At 45.5% G+C, this 16,652-nt stretch overlaps 1 protein-coding gene across 4 annotated transcripts in view; it reads right to left on the reverse strand.

The window, feature by feature from the left end:
- The window catches only part of INAVA (innate immunity activator), a 33,068-nt gene extending 20,110 nt beyond the window's left edge, over positions 1-12,958 (reverse strand). For 2 of the 4 annotated variants that reach the window (XM_081915395.1, XM_081915397.1), the window contains exon 1: positions 6,914-7,179. The gene's annotated coding sequence lies outside the window, so the exon portion shown is untranslated. Of the gene's footprint in view, positions 1-6,913; positions 7,182-12,886 lie in introns of those variants that run through there. The other 2 variants (XM_081915396.1, XM_081915398.1) reach the window with 2 other exon arrangements.
- Positions 12,959-16,652: the final 3,694 nt, after the last annotated feature.

Consider the following 16,652-nt stretch of genomic DNA (forward strand, 5'->3'; position numbering starts at 1 on the left):
TGCATTTTAAATAAAAGGACACATTCTACTCATGGAAAAACATGCTGATTCCTGGACCTTCCGTTGGCCGGATTTAGAAGGCGATTGGGCCAGATCCGGCCCCCGGGCCTTAGTTTGCCTACCCATGGGTTAGACCCTTATATCCCTATGACATCACAATGACACCAGGTGACCTGCTTTAGTCCACATGGTTTTTAATCAAACTGCACAGGGAAAGGCACAGTGTTTTGCAAGCCGCAATGAAAGGGATGATAATCCAAACTTGAAGAGCTCTGTGGGAGGCCCCAAAGATCAGCATAAAATCCAGAATGCAATTCTACTTGAACAAAGAGATGCAACCTTTGCATATTGAAACTTTTGCAGTCCACTGAAAATAAAAACATCACACAGCGTAATAAACTGCCATGTAGGAATAACAGCCAACCAAGCTATAAAGCCACAACCCCTGAATCCAAATCTGCTCTGTAGGGTGAACTGGCTGCAATTTTTCAGTCAACAAAGTTTTCAAGTCAAGGGGCTTCTGAAGGAAACATTCATTCAAGTCAGTTTCCATTCTCTCCTGTTCATGTATCTGAATGCAAAGACTGACATGATCGTCCGTTTACACGATAAGGCTACATAGTTCTAACTGGTCCTTCCTGCCTCCAGTCCCATCCTAACGACATGTCCAAGCATGTTAAAGCACCACCAAAACTGAAGAGATCCATTCTGATGCAAGACATTACGTTACCAGGAATCCATGCAGCCCTTAAGTAGGTTATTCCCAGTTTGATTGCAAAAATAAGCAGAGATGCTAGGCAGCTAAGCAAGTTTAGTTCCAACAATTCACACACACCCCTCCTGAATATATTCAGATGCCCAATTCCTATCCAAATATTCCAAGTCTACACCCTCTCTTTTGTTCTGCCCGCGCTGGGCTATTACCCTGCTGACTTGGCTTCTTTAAAGCTGCACAAACAGCTCTCAATGCCTGGGAAAGACTAGAAGAGGGTTGTGCAAAATATAAGACAAGGTCCTTAAGGCATGGACTTGTTAGAATCCCGAGACTTCCCAGTTTTCATTTTAAAAAACGCCAGCACTTTTCTAACACTCATGGTTGTAGAGAAAAGTGTGGATATGTGATGGCAAACAACATTTCCAGTGTGGTCCTCTGTGCCAAATAAGCTTATCTCGCCCGTGGATTAGACTCACGCTGCCTGTTTGCTAGCCAAGAGGAAGTTTGCTGCAGGCAGCCGCTGAGTAGATGCATAAACCTTTCTACCAGAGAAGAACTAGTTTCCCTGGGCACAGAGCCCAGTTTTTATTTAACTCCTGAGCATGTACGTAATATCAAATATACCAAGCTGGGAAGCAGACTGTGGAATTCCAGGCTCCTTGTAAAAGAGCAAGATTGGAATAGGAAGTATTGTAAAAGTTGTCTCGGTGGTCTCTTCTCGTCTAGGCTACCCTCTTCCCGAGTTCCACTCTAACCAGCAGGAATCACTGGCAAACTCCCAGCAAAATCTGGAAGGCAGTTGTGCGCCCTCTGCAAACTTTAGTACCCAAAGGTGTGTCTGCATGCTCCTGTAGAGAAACTGTGCTCATGCCATAAACCTTGGCATCTTGAACCAAAACAAGATGTTTTATAATTGAGTAATCAAACCTCCGCCATGTTGCAATGGAATCACATGACTCCCCCTCCTCAAGGAAGGGAAATCTCAGGGTAGGAAGTCAGCTAGACGGAGGGGATGCCAACTCATTATAATCAAATGCATCTATTAGAGCCCCACCACCATCATTATCATTAAAGAAAAGCACTTCAGAGGAGTAGTGGGAGGCGACATGCCAAAACATCTCCCTGCCTGTTGTTTCACTGCTGCAAATAGCTGGGAAAGTGGCTTTTCCAAAAAAACAGAGAGGAATATAGCACCAGAGCTCACTTGTGCGTAACATGCAGTCAACATCTAAGTGCCTGCCCCTCTTCACATGCATGTGTGATGTGGGAGTCACTTTCCTTTGGCTTGATGCCCCACATGGGTGTTGCCACCAGAAGAACCATGTGGGTGAGGCTAATTGCAGGTGACCTTCCCACCTAATTGGTGGCCTGCACACAACCAGCTCAGCGCATGAACCAATTTCATGTGGAATTACGGTAACCAATATGAGGCTAATGGTTAAGGGAATCAGCCTCCGTATCCTCCTATGTCTGCAGAATCCCCATTTGAAGATTAGAAATGCTGGACATGCCTACTCGGGGGAAGTACATTCATCATCAAGCATCGCAGCCAAAATTCCAAAGGGCTGGTGGTGTCCCACCTGCAGCTCTGCAAAGAAAATTAGTTATCTTCTACGAATTTCTTGCCCAACTACTCAGCCTGACAAAACTCCCTCCGGGATATGTTTGCAGCCGGTACAACTTTGACCTACTGACGCATACTCAGGGGCTTTCCAGATAACAGCAATGAATAAAGTTTGGTTTGCTTGTTTAAATAAGAGGGGTTATTAGTTGGACTCAGTGGAGCAATGTCCTGCCTAAGGGTTTGAGAGAAATTATGTTTGGTTCACATTTCAATTCGAAACTCCCTGTTCCACACTTCCTAAAACAATATGCAAACTGAAGAAGTGTGCATGCACACGAAAGCTCATACCAAGAACTGACTTAGTTGGTCTTTAAGGTGCTACTGGAAGGAATTTTTTTTGTTTAAACTGAAACATTGTTATCCTTAGAAATTTGGATTTCTCCAGATTTTGCGAAGCAGTTGTCCAGCCAAAGAATGTGTGCAAAAATGGGTACATCAGGGAACAGTGTGCATGAAATGCATATACATGTGAAAACTACATACAAAATGCATTATGTTAGGGATAATTGCTTCCCCCAAAAATGTGTTTAGCAGGGGAGATTTGCACTAAAATGCTGATGAACGTTTATGAGGACTTGAGGAATTTGAAGGTAGAAGCACAGAATAATGAGAAACTCTGGGAAATGGGCACTGGCAGATCCATCCATCCTTAGTCCTACTCCCTACTCTCCATGCTCAAATTTCAGGGTGGCCAGAGGGGATGATGGTGAGCCTCAGGCCTGGAGGCGAAATAGCTATCATTTTTAGAAGTGGCAGCGAAACTGTGATTTAGCTAAAATGCAGGCAGGTGTGGTTTCACCGAAAGCCCCCTACCTTTCCCCTTATACTTAGAACACTACTTTTGGTTTTGAACACAAGATGTTCCAGGACTGAAGAAAATAAGTGCACAGCCTGGAACTGGGGGGAAAAAGACTGGTGGTGGTAAGATTAACAAACTGGTGGGACATGGGTGTGATGAAGCTCTCTTGTGCTGGAATAATACAGCAAGGGCACATTCTACTCCAGAGAAATAAGTACAGCAGCAGCAACAAAACACACCACCCACCCACACCAGTTTATAGAATTGTGCAAGACTGGGAAGGGAAATGTGTGGCAGTGTTACTGGGACATAATCTCAGAGTTGTGGCTCAGTGGCATAGCACACACTTGGCATGTAAAAGGTTCCAAATTCAATCCCAGCATCTCTAGGTAGGACTGGGAGAGAGCCCTGAAACCCTGGAGAGCTGCTGCCAGTCCGTGTAGACAGTAATGAGCTAAGCACACCAGGAAGCCTCCCATGTCCCTATGACGAATGCTGCTTGCCACCAGCAATGTCAAAAACAATAGATAGTGAACCTATGACCCTCCTTGTTGGACTTCAGATCCCATCATTCCTTTTATCCCTATTTTCACTTTTAACTCTTGTATAGCTGTGGCCTGTTGGCTTTGCTAATAAAGTTTTGATTTGATTTGATTTGGCCGTACTAGCTTGGGGATGATGGGAGTGGGAGTCCAATGACAACACCTGGAAGGCCACAGTTTCTCTACCCATCTCTGCAATAGAGACAAAACAGTATCATAGTCCAGACAGAGCTGAAAGCTACAAATAGATGGGTGAGCTATGAGAAGTGTGTTACAATTTCACATCACAGCAATTCGTGTGCTCAGAAAACACAATATCCCTGGCCAGAACAGACCCCCTACGTCAGGAAAGACATGTCAGACATTTACCACCATAATACGGACAACTGTGTGTTTATCGTGCAATAAACCAATAATCCGGAAAAGTCCTCCAGGTGCCCAATCCCAAACTGTGAGTCAAAGCCCTCCTCCTGCCCCCACCGTAGTCGCAAAGATGTTTAAACAACCCCCTGGGCAGTTTTAAAAGTAACTCATGCTGAGTGAGCTCTTTTTCGTTTGTCTTCTACACACCAAGGCAGAAACAGGGCTGCCAACTGGCTGAATTATTATTTTTAATTAACTGTGCAGTTTTAATTGATTAATTGAACAATTAAGAGATTGAAATCTCAATACTAAGCAATAATTATCACCACCTTTCCCCCAAGCAGCCTCCCAGATACCCCACACCCTGAAAAGCTTGGCTGTCTATTTTGCCTCCACTGAAGGAAGGGTTCCACATATCCTGGTCGGAGCAACCAAAATTCAATACCTTCCCATTATACCTCCTTTGCTATATTCTCCCTGTTTGTATCAGCTGCCAACATGCAGCTAAAATATACTCAGCACTGAAGCATATCTTCAAAATGTATCTGTTTGACTGGAAGAATACCACAGACTTCAGAAAACCAGAAAAGTTATTGCACCAAAAATGGATTGTGGCGTTGCAGCTGTGAAACCACCAAACCCCAATTGCTGGGAAGCAGCAACACTAGCCCAGAGTTGGCACAATATATTTTGCTGCCCGAGGTGAAGCAGCAAGTGTCACCCGTCCCACCTCAAGCCACACTGAATCCCAGGCTGGAAATGTTATGTTTACAGCCAGGGCAGCAAATCCCAAAAGCAACCCCCATAGCAGGAAAAATATAATAAGGAAAAGAACAAAATTTGAGAATTTGCTGCCCTTGCGTGACATAAACAACCCGCTGCCTGAGGTGGTGGCCCTTCTCTGTGCAATGGCAGGGCTGGCCCTGCTTGCCTCCAACAAGAATGGCTGTTGCACTTCCTTCAGTACAGGGAAGAGGTCTGGTGTCCTGGATAGCAAGCGGATAGTTCCTTTAGCAGCAATACTAGTTGTCACAACAAGTTACTCCCTGTGCCATTTTGAAATGGCTTATATGTACACGCACCCCCAAATGTTTAGGGATCCTCCCCACAATCCCACTGCCACTGAAGGCTGTGTGTTCCCCTTTTGCACTGCTCAAGGAAACACTTCCTACAAATGAAGAACACCACCACTAACCCCAGCCATATCAAGACTATCCCCAGCCCAGTTCCACAATGTGGAGTTGGCCAGCAAATGTGTAGGACTAGGAGGTCACCTGAAGCAGCAGGCAGCAGATGAGGCAGTGCGCTTAAAAGGGGCACTCAGTGCACTGAGGACATTGAATGGTGGCCAAGGGGTAAGGGGCCCCTATCTGACAAATTAGTGCCCGGGGCATGTGAGGGTGCTAGGTCAGTAGGTTGCAGGTACAGCCATACCTTGGAAGTCGCACAGAATCCGTTCCGGAAGTCCATTCAACTTCCAAAATGTTCGAAAATCAAATCTTCCGGCAGCCAACCAGAAGCCACAAAAGTCCCATTGGACGTTCGGGTTCCAAAAAGTGGAACCATCACTTCTGGGTATGCGGCGTTCGGGAGCCAAAACGTCCGAGTTCCAGGGCATTCAGGATCCAAGGTACGATGGTATTTGACACCCATTGTTGGCTGCTGGTATCATAGCTCACGCCCACACTTGGGGGATGCCAGCTAGACAGCTGCCACATGCCTGCAGACCTAGCAGCCCCTATATCTCTGCTGCCACATCCCTCTGGTAAAGGCATCTAGCTCGCCAGCCCTTTGGTAATTCCTCATTAGTGGCAGCCTCTTACTTCCCAATGCATCACTTCACCAGTTACTACTGGCTGGATAAAAGCATCATGAAATAACCCCAGTTTTGCAGGACCCTACATTCCTATGTGCATACAGTCCCTGCCAAAGACCTCAAATGCTCCTTCCTCCCACCAGGCAAGATAATCAGCCCGGAAAGTGATTATGTCTTGAGGCCCTTTCTGTTTCTGTTCTGCCTCTAGTCACAGGGGTGCGTTCCCACCTTTTAGCCCAGGAGAGCTTCCTCTGCATTGTCCCGCAGAAACAGGGAGGCTGAGAGAGAGAGCAACAGGGCAGCGCCCAGCAGACCAAGAGCTGCACCTCATATTATGGATTTCCAATACAAAAGCAACTTCCATGTAAGACATCACAGGCAGGCTGCACATAGATGTAACCACGTACACTCAGAAGCCGCGACCAGGACAAAAAGATTGCACATGCAACACATCTGTGGATTTTAATGCTATAGTTGTAACTTCCTTTAAGCAGGGAATCTGCAACATGTGAAATAACCCATAGAGAAGAGGAAGAGAATTGCTGATTTCATCAGAGCTCTGTTTTTTTTAAAAAAAAATGTAACCAAGTACAGTGGTACCTCACGTTACATACGCTTCAGGTTACATACGCTTCAGGTTACATACACTTCAGGTTACATACGCTTCAGGTTACAGACTCCGCTAACCCAGAAATAGTACCTCAGGTTAAGAACTTTGCTTCAGGATGAGAACAGAAATTGTGCTCCGGCGGCAGTAGGAGGCCCCATTAGCTAAAGTGGTGCTTCAGGTTAAGAACAGTTTCAGGTTAAGAACAGACCTCTGGAATGAATTAAGTACTTAACCCGAGATACCACTGTATTAATGGATTCACCCCAATAAAGTAGCAGTTCCCATTCTATGTCTAATTATCTCATGAACACCAGGAAGCTGGATACTTAAATTCCGAAAAATAAATACTCCACAAAATTTTCTAATGATTTGGAAATACTGATCATCAATAAACAACAGCCCCTCTCTCCCTTTTCGAATCAGAAAGCAACAAGACTCCCTTACCTGCTAGGCTCGGTCCCCGATTCAGAATAGCTGGTATCAGGAGAAAAATGAGCGAGAGGAAGCCAGTTCTGTCCTAGTGTTGTTCCAATCTCCAAAGCTGCTGGATTTTTCGTTGAGTTCACACTTCCGACCCCTCGGCTGCTTCCCTCTTCCAGGCACCGTCTTGCTCTGCCACAGAAACTGTGTTACTTGTTTTGACTTGAGTCAGAGGGGAGGGGCAGGTGAGCAATACCTTTTCAGCCACAGTGGAATCAACACAGCCAAATCCTTCCAAGGCACCGAAGGACAAGCCAACACATGGCACCAAAGGGGAGGGACTAGAGGGACAGCCTCTTTCTTGCAAAAGGCTCCCAGGAACCCCTCCCTCGCCCCTGAACTGATCCTTAAGAAAAAGAGAAAGCAGCAGTATGTTTGCTTTCACTGCAGCCAGACCCAGACCAACACTCAGGCATTGCATACCCAAAATTAATTTGATTCCACACTTATAACTCATTGCAATATAAACATACTCTGAGCCCTCCGATGATAAGTAATGAGATCATTAGTATTTGGATACCAGATGTTGCTACACTTCAGAAAGCTCAGGGGCCACTTTTTATAACACTGTTTTGTATTTGGTACTGAGGGTAAAACTACTATGCATTACATTCAAACACATTTAACAATACGCTGACAGCTGCTGCTTCTGCTACTACTACTGCTACTACAGTGGTACCTCGGGTTAAGTACTTAATTCGTTCTGGAGGTCCGTTCTTAACCTGAAACTGTTCTTAACCTGAAGTACCACTTTAGCTAATGGGGCCTCCTGCTGCCGCTGCGCTGCCGAAGCACAATTTCTGTTCTCATCCTGAAGCAAAGTTCTTAACTCGAGATACTATTTCTGGGTTAGCGGAGTCTGTAACCTGAAGCGTCTGTAACCCGAGGTACCACTGTATTAAGGAAAAAGAACTTAGGGAAGATGGTGATCTGCAGCAGTGAAGGAGGAGTGCTTTCCTCTTCCCACATCTGCCACTATTTAACTGCACCTCCTTCCCTTTCCCTGCAATACATTTTCCTCTCCACGGTTTTTTCTTCCTGATCATGTTTACCTTTGCAAGCAAGGAAAACAGCCTTTGGACAGAAATTGCAGTGAGAAAGAAATAGGCAGGGGAAGGGTCAAGCCCCCCTTCCTCCCACAGCAGTTTCAAACTTGCAGGGGGGGGGGACGCGGAGTGCTCTTGTGCTCAGGTCCTGCTCGTCTCCCACAAGCATCTGGCTGGCCATTGGGATGCTGACTTAGATGGGCCACTGGCCTGATCCAGCCTGCTCAAGGTGGGACTGAGGCCAGAAGCTGTGTGGCTCCAGCTGCATTTCCCTTTGGACAGCACAGCAAATAAGCTGTGTGTGTGTGTGTGTGTGTGTGTGTCACAGCTAATTCAAAGGCAAAAAGAGGAGGGCATTTGCTATCATTTTTCAAACCCACTGGTTATACCGTCCCCAGTCAGTCTCAAAGGCCTCACTACTTCTACACAGAAGCTGCCTTGTAGCCTGTGCTGACATGGAGAAAGTGAAGCGTTGATGAAGAGACGTTGCTTGGAGACGATTTTTAAGACACCTGCTCCAGTAGTGTACTCCAGAATAGGGCGCAGAAAATCAAGTTGTTTCCTATATTGCCAAGACCCAATCGCTCTCTGTGCAGCTGTTTCCTCACTTGTTCCCAACCAAACATCAGAAACAACAAATAGTTATTTGAGCATAGATTCCCCATACTGCCCTTTGGAAAGAAGCTGCTATTACAGTCTGGGCTCCTTGTTTTCATACCCAACGCTTAACCACTAGTGGGATCTGCGGGTAGATGTTCCATAGTGGTAGCTGAACTCCAGGGGGAGGTTCACAGTAAGTATTCTCAGGCCCTGGGTGCTCAATAAAGGCTTACCCAGGTTAGTTATTGGAAACTCCAGTATAAGCAGGCTTCCTGTTGTAGCTGAAACCTGTTTGAGAAACAATACCTTCCTAGGTCTTTGCATGCTTTGATATCTTGGTTGCTCTTTGGTTCTGGCTTGCTTGTTGATTCTGCCTCCCGGTTTTTCCTACAGTCCTGACTTGCTTTTTAGCCCTGAGGTCTGGCTTCTTCTTGACCCAGCCAATTTCCTGTCTTGTTCCTGAACCCTGATTCCCAGTTTGTCCTTTGGTTCTGACGATTTAGTTCTACAGTTCTTGATTCCCACCTTGGACTGCTGCTCTTGGCTCAGCCCTTGCAAGACCACACTGGATAAAATGTGAACCTTGGAACTTTTGAAGGCTTCAAAAATTCAGCCAATGGGCTCCCTTGGGCAAATTTTGCTTCTCTGCCCCCATCCCCCATGTGCAAAGCAGGAATAACCTGTATTATAGTGTTGGGTGAATAAGATGGTGCTTGCAAAATGATTGCCACTTAGGCATGGTATAAATTAATTTATTTTAATTAAGATTATCAGTCATAACAACTGCTTCCTCTTACTCCGCTCTGAGCAACTAATTTGCAGTTCAGGCAAACACACAGAACAGCTAAAAAAATCTTACCCTGGAAACTTTACTCACTCTGCTCTATGGGTTACTGAAGAATTGTGTGGTGTTTATTCAGAGGAAGAAACCCTCTGGGCTTGTTTACCACACTTCAAGGTAAAATGCCAAAGTATATTTGTGGTAATCTTCCCTTCAACTCTGACTGTCATATAATACGGCCACTGATTAGGCTTATCAGTAATCTATCTGTATACTATGGAGCTGTGGGAGCAGCTGTAGAGTTAAGGCAGCTGGCTTTTTCCATATTATATTATTATAAAGCCTGAAAATTCTGCTCATTGTAAGTGTGAAGAATCTGCCTCACGAGGGGTTTAATGTAACAGACAAACTGAAGCTCAATCAAGGCAAGATGGAGGTTCTGGCAGAGCATCTTTTCACAGAATCCAGCCCATTCTGAATGGAGTTGCAGTCCCCTCTTAAGGAGCAAATTTGCAACTTGGAAGCACGTCCGAGTCCACCACGGCTTCTGAATTGACAAGTGACAGCTGTGGCCAAGGGTGCTTTTCCAAAATATCGGGGATGTGCCAGCTGCAAATTGTCCTGAGGAAGGCAGGCTTTGCCACAGTCACACGTACTAGACTACTGTAACACACTTTAGATGGCGCTGCCTTGCTGAGGCAGATCAGCATAAGCATTTGTAATTGCCAGACAGAACTATTCTGTTTCTCCTCTCCCTATGTTCTGTTCTGTGGGGTTCTCATGACTCTCCAGAGTGGATTTGGGGGGAGGTGGGGGAAGCCCCATTGCACTAGCAGGATCCTTAGCTCTGGCAAAGTGGGCAGAACAATGAATGTAGTTTTTACCTTTGTACAGTACACTAGTTTCAACACACACATCTCCCTCTCTCCTCCATTTAGGCAAGCGATAATCAGTCTGAGAGCTCAAGGGCACATTGTAGCCCAGCCAAAAAACACTCAAGAAGGGTGTGAGGTAAACCCAGTGGGTGGTATTGCCTGGAAAGAGCCCTAAGGTTAGATGGAGGGACCCAGATTACCACATTTGGCCCCTGGGCCTGAAATAAGCAGCAAACACATACTACAATATATATTTTGCTCACTTGCAACATGCTGCACCCAACTGGCCCATTATCTTTCTACCCCAAACGCCCCAATTCTTGCATACGTCCCCCTAACTGCATTTTTTTGGGGAAACAGTGGATGCCACCGGCCACCTAGGTATTTGGCTGCAGATACAGACAAGGGACGCAAGTGGCGCTGTGGGTTAAACCACAGAGCCTAGGGCTTGCCAATCAGAAGATCGGCAGTTCGAATCCCTGCGATGGGGTGAGCTCGGTCCCTGCTCCTGCCAACCTAGCAGTTCAAAAGCACATCAAAGTGCAAGTAGATAAATAGGTACCACTCCAGCGGGAAGGTAAACAGCGTTTCCGTGCACTGCTCTGGTTCGCCAGAAGCGGCTTAGTCATGCTGGCCACATGACCCGGAAGCTGTACGCCAGCTCCCTCGGCCAGTAAAGAAAAATGAGCGTCTCAACCCCAGAGTCGTCCGTGACTGGACCAAACGGTCAGGGGTCCCTTTACCTTTACAGTGGTACCTCAGGTTACATACGCTTCAGGATACATACGATTCAGGTTACAGACTCTGCTAACCCAGAAATAGTGCTTCAGGTTAAGAACTTTGCTTCAGGATGACATAGTGCTCCGGCGGCATGGCGGCAGCGGGAGGCCCCATTAGCTAAAGTGGTGCTTCAGGTTAAGGACAGTTTCAGGTTAAGAACGGACCTGCGGAACGAATTAAGTACTTAACCTGAAGTACCACTGTACCGACAAGGCTGCAGGGTGACTAAGAACTTTCAAACATTTACAGAAGGTGTAGTATGTTCTTTTTTACCAGAGAGTATTACATCTCTGACGGAAAAGGCCACACAATTTGATATACAGCATTTGAAGAGGCTATTCCACTCGGATGCTCCAAAGTCAGTGTGCAAACCAAGTTCCAAAAGTGCCAGCCAACAGAACGCATCATTTCAAAGAAAACAGTCAGCGACTAATCTAATCACCCATTGTGTACCTATTTGGAGACAGTGACTGATGCATGACTTTTGCCTTTTCTGGTGATGGTGTGAAGATTTCCTGGATCACGCAGACAGATCCAGACAGCAAGCTGCGAAAGAAAGGCACAGCACATGGCCAGGGATGGATCATCATCTTTTTGCCAGACAGAATTTGAAAGTTTTGTCTAGGTGCAAAACTGGACTGGCCCTGCCACACAGCAGGGTGATGTGTGTTCACACAGCATCACGGGAGGCGGGGGTGACCACTAAAGTCTGGAACTGGTATCTGGAGGGCACAGCAAGACTTTTATAAGTGGTTGCTAGGGATGGAGGAGAAATAATTTTTTTTAAGCCCTTTAATGAGGAACTACCAAATCAGCACTTCTTGAACTCAGGGCTCATTCAGACTTCCTTCTGCGCTGCACTTCCCAGGCACAGGTCTGCACTTTAAAGCTCCGTATCTGAGCAGGGTTTTCATTTTTGTTTGCCTTGGCTCTTTCTCTGCAAAATCCCATGCTTTACTGCTGAATCGGAGCAAACAGCAATCCATAGAAAACACAATTGCCAACATGATTAATTTGAGAAAAATAATTACTAATGTTCGCTAAGGATTGGAAATTTCTTATGGATTTTTTACGTGAAAGAGAAAGTGAACTTGTAATATCTGGATTTGAAGATTGAAAAAATACTGGTTTATAGAATATAGAATGGTTGGATCTTAAAGAATGAATATCATATGTACAGGTAGCTGCAGAAGTCCTTTTATTTTACCCTCTATCTTTCTTTAGTTTTTTCTTGCTTTCTCCTTTAGATTTCTCATTTTCTTATATTTTCTTCCTTCTGATTTAGCTACTTAATCTAAAAAAGAGCAGTTTTGTGTTGCAAACAGGCTGCTTAGGTACCACAAATGAGTCACTGGAAACAGGTTTTCCACCACCCTCAGATTTCCCTTGAAAAGGATAAAGAAAGATTAAATGGGGGAAAATACAGGCCAGCATTTTGATGCCAACATGTGAGTGTTTTGAAAAAAAATTGCATGCATGTGTAGCACCCATCAGACAACACCCCCATGTCTGGAATTACCCTACAAACACAGCGCAGGATCCTCTGCTCTTTGGCCCTAATCTGTTTCTTTATATTTAATATTTGAGTGGGGGGGTTTATACGGCGGGGCAACAAGGGAGCAACTGTTTTCAAACACTAACAAATTGTTTTCTTTTGATGAGAGCTTCAGTGTGGTGCAGCAGTTAGAACGCTGAACCCGGGAGACCAGGGTTCAAATCTCTACTCAGCCATGAAACCTTGGGCCCTTCCCTATCACTTAACCTAGCCTACCTCACAGGGTTGCTGTGAGGATAAAATGACTTCCTTGGAGAAAAGGCGGGATACAGACGTAATAATAAATAAATAAAAACTGACCTGCAACACAGGCAAAGTTTTTTTCCAAGATGTAGTGATGAGAAATGCTCAAAAGCAGCTTGCTGGGTGAAGTGGATGCTAGATTCCTGGCAGGTGGGATGCTCTTGGCTTACTGGGAAGAAGCGAGGTGAGGTGGTCGGTAGAGTGCTAATAAATAATAAATAATAATAGTAATAAGAATAATACCCTGCCCATCTTGCTGGGTTTCCTCAGCCACTCTGGGCAGCTCCCAACAGAATATTAAAAACACAATAAAACATCAAACATTAAAAACTTCCCTAAACAAGGCTGCCTTCAGATGTCTTCTAAAAGTCAGATAGTTGTTCATTTCCTTGACATCTGATGAGAGGGCGTTCCACAGGGTGGGCGCCACAACCAAGAAGGCCCTCCACCTGGCAAACATATCAGTGCCACCCATTTGGCATTCCAGCAGGTGCATTTGTACCAATCCACCCTTCGTGCAGGTAAATAATAGAGACCCTCCTGCCAGGAACTTAGCATGGCAGCTCCACCTCACCTGGCTAGCCATTTCTAGAAATGCTTCGCTCTCTTAAATGTTTGCTGGGAGCGCGGGTGTTAAAGGCAAAGGAGTTTCTGCAGGAAAAAGGTGGCAAGCATACGTAAGAAAGGGCCCCAGAAGTAAACTGTTTGTCCAATATGTACTGATAAGCTGATCCGCCCCTGGCAATTTTCACTTCCCAAGTGCTTAAAGGAAACAATGTCTGGGATCTAACCACCTCCTGATGAAACCAAGTCAAGGTCTTCTGAAAATGACTTAGATAACCTCCAACTCTGCTTCTTCTCTTTGATTCTTCTCAAAGAATAAAAAGGCAAGGTTGTGCAACAAACAAGCTATGTGCTGTATGATAATTATTTTTAATGTTTCTGCTTATAATGTACAGTATTGTGTTTCATATTACAAACTGTCCTGTGGCCATTTTGGTGAATGTTAGTCCAGACCAGAAATCTATTTAATAAATAAAACACTCATTAACAAAATTATTCATTCCAATATTTGGGAAAGGGTGAAATCCGGTGGATAGCTAAGTTCCAAATCTGCCTATTAGGCCAAGAGATACAAATCAGGTAGAAAAATCTGCAAAGACTGAATTCCTCAAGCACTTTCTGTTTCTACTACAGTGGTACCTCGGGTTACATACGCTTCAGGTTACAGACTCCGCTAACCCAGAAATAGTGCCCCGGGTTAAGAACTTTGCTTCAGGATGAGAACAGAAATTGTGCTCTGGCGGCGTGGCAGCAGCAGGAGGCCCCATTAATTAAAGTGGTGATTCAGGTTAAGAACAGTTTCAGGTTAAGAAGGGACCTCTGGAACGAATTAAGTACCGGTACTTAACCCAAGGTACTACTGTACTACAGTATTTGCATTATTTGAATAATTATACTTCTGCCAGCAGAGGTCGCTAGTATGCAGCATCTTTCATTCCTCCTGCCCTGTCCCCAGCAAGTAAGAAATGTGGGGTTAGATTATGCTTATTATTCCAGCGCGGGTGGGGCTGTGGGTTAAACCACAGAGCCTAGGGCATGAGTAGGCAAACTAAGGCCTGGGGGCTGCATCTGGCCCAACTGCTTTCTCAATCCGGCCTGAGGACAGTCCGGGAATCAATATGTTTTTACATGAGTAGAATGTGTGCTTTTATTTAAAATGCATCTCTGGGTTATTTGTGGGGCATAGGAATTCATTCTTTTTTTCAAAATATACTCTGGCCCCCCACAAGGTCTGAGGGACAGTGGACCCGCCCCCTGCTGAAAAGGTTTGCTGACCCCTGGCCTAGGGCTTGCCGATCAGAAGGTCGGCAGTTCGAATCCCCACGACGGGGTGAGCTCCAGCACATCAAAGTGCAAGTAGATAAATAGGTACCGCTCTGGCAGGAAGGTAAACGGCGTTTCCGTGCACTGCTCTGGTTCGCAAGAAGCGGCTTAGTCATGCTGGCCACATGACCCGGAAGCTGTCTGCGGACAAACGCCAGCTCCCTCGGCCAGTAAAGCGAGATGAGCACCGCAACCCCAGAGTCATCCGCGACTGGACCTAATGGTCAGGGGTCCCTTTACCTTTATTACTCCTGGACAGGTGGTGAATGCCTTCGACTGTGATGATAACCTATATGTTTTGGCCTTGAAGTGGGTGGGAGGGTGAGGGAGTCTGGGAGTGGCAATTGCTCCTCGCAATTTGGTAGACTTTTCTATTGGTCTGACCAATATATTCATTCCACTTACTTTTAAGAGAACAGAATCTTGGTGAACTGATAGGCCAAACTACACATTACATTAAATGTGTGACTGCATTTTATGTATTTCTAAAATAGCAATTCTGGGCGCCCTCCATCAAGATTGTAAGGCGAAGGGATTTTAAAGCCTTTCCTCTCTAAGCCAGTCCCAAGAGCAGCTTACTTCCTACAGTAAATAATTTTTGGGGGCGGGGGAGGGAGGGAGCAGGGTTGCCACCCATCCCTAGAAAAAGGGAATCGCCCCATTTTTGGACAAAAGTGTCCTTGTCCTGTCTTGCTTAAGCAAGATAAAATATTGTTTCTTTATGCAACAACTACAACAAGAATATTATTGGCCCAAAGATGGAAGCAGGAAGAGATTGTGACGAAAGAAGAGTGGCAGATGAAGCTAATGGACTATGCCGAATTGGCAAAATTAACTGGGAAGATTCGGAACCAGCAGGACCAGACCTTTCTGAAAGACTGGAATAAAATTATGTTGTATTTGAAAGACAATTGTAAACAATTAACATCGCTAGTAGGGCTACAAGAAGTTTTGTAAGGTCAAATTTATCAATTGTTATCAAGTATGATTTTTAATTGATTTGTTTAAGAATAGGATTTAAGGATAACAACAACAACAACAACAAAATGCAATATTGGAGCATAAATAAGAAAACCATTAGTCAAGGAGGAGGGAAGTCTAAGGCTGAGATGGTCAACTGGTCATTATGTATTATATATAAGATGTATGTCATGTTTAAAAATATTTGGAAAATTTAATAAAAATAATATACCGGTATATATTTAAAAAGTGTCCTTGTCCTGTTTGGACGTCAAGACTTTTCCCCATATTCAAGCTCGGCCGGCCCCAAATGGCAGTTGTGTCACTGTTGGTGCGACTGATGAGGAGCCCAGACCAGTGAAAGCAACAACAGAAGGGGGAAAGAGTGACGTCCTCTTCCTCCCTCTCCCCCCCTCCTTCCCTCTCACTGGTTCTCCTCAGCCCCCGCCTGACAGTCTAGCATGGTGTGGGTCTGCCGCTGCTTGGCCCCCTCTGCCACCCCAACCTGACCTCTCCTCTTCCTCTGTGCTCAAGTCTCTTCTGATGCCAGCATGGGCAAAAAGCTGGAGCTGTGGCTCAAATTGCCCATGGGAGCTGGCCGGCTACCCCTGGCCCCTGCCCATCTATGTGAGTTGAGGGGAAGAGCGGGGCCAGGGGGGGGTGAGGGAAGGTGAATGCAAGGAGCCCCCATGCCAAAGTGGTGGAGGATCTGGCCTAATGAGTGTGTGTGCATGCCTCAACCCCCCAACCTGTGTCTTATTTTGCCCGACTGAAGGTGGCAACCCTGGGAGGGAGCGATATTTTAATTGGGAGCACGGTATGTTTAGGGGGGAGTGTAATCTGTTCTGTTTTTAATTCTAAATATTAAATTGTTATAACCCACCCTAGGACCTGCTGGTGAAGTGCAGGTAATAAATTTAAAGATAATAGCAACTCCTCCCTCTGTGCTGTGGTGCCAATCTTGATCGAGCCTCCT

This window comes from Podarcis melisellensis (genome assembly GCF_964234715.1).
Source record: "Podarcis melisellensis genome assembly, chromosome: 6".
NCBI classification, from domain to species: domain Eukaryota; kingdom Metazoa; phylum Chordata; class Lepidosauria; order Squamata; family Lacertidae; genus Podarcis; species Podarcis melisellensis.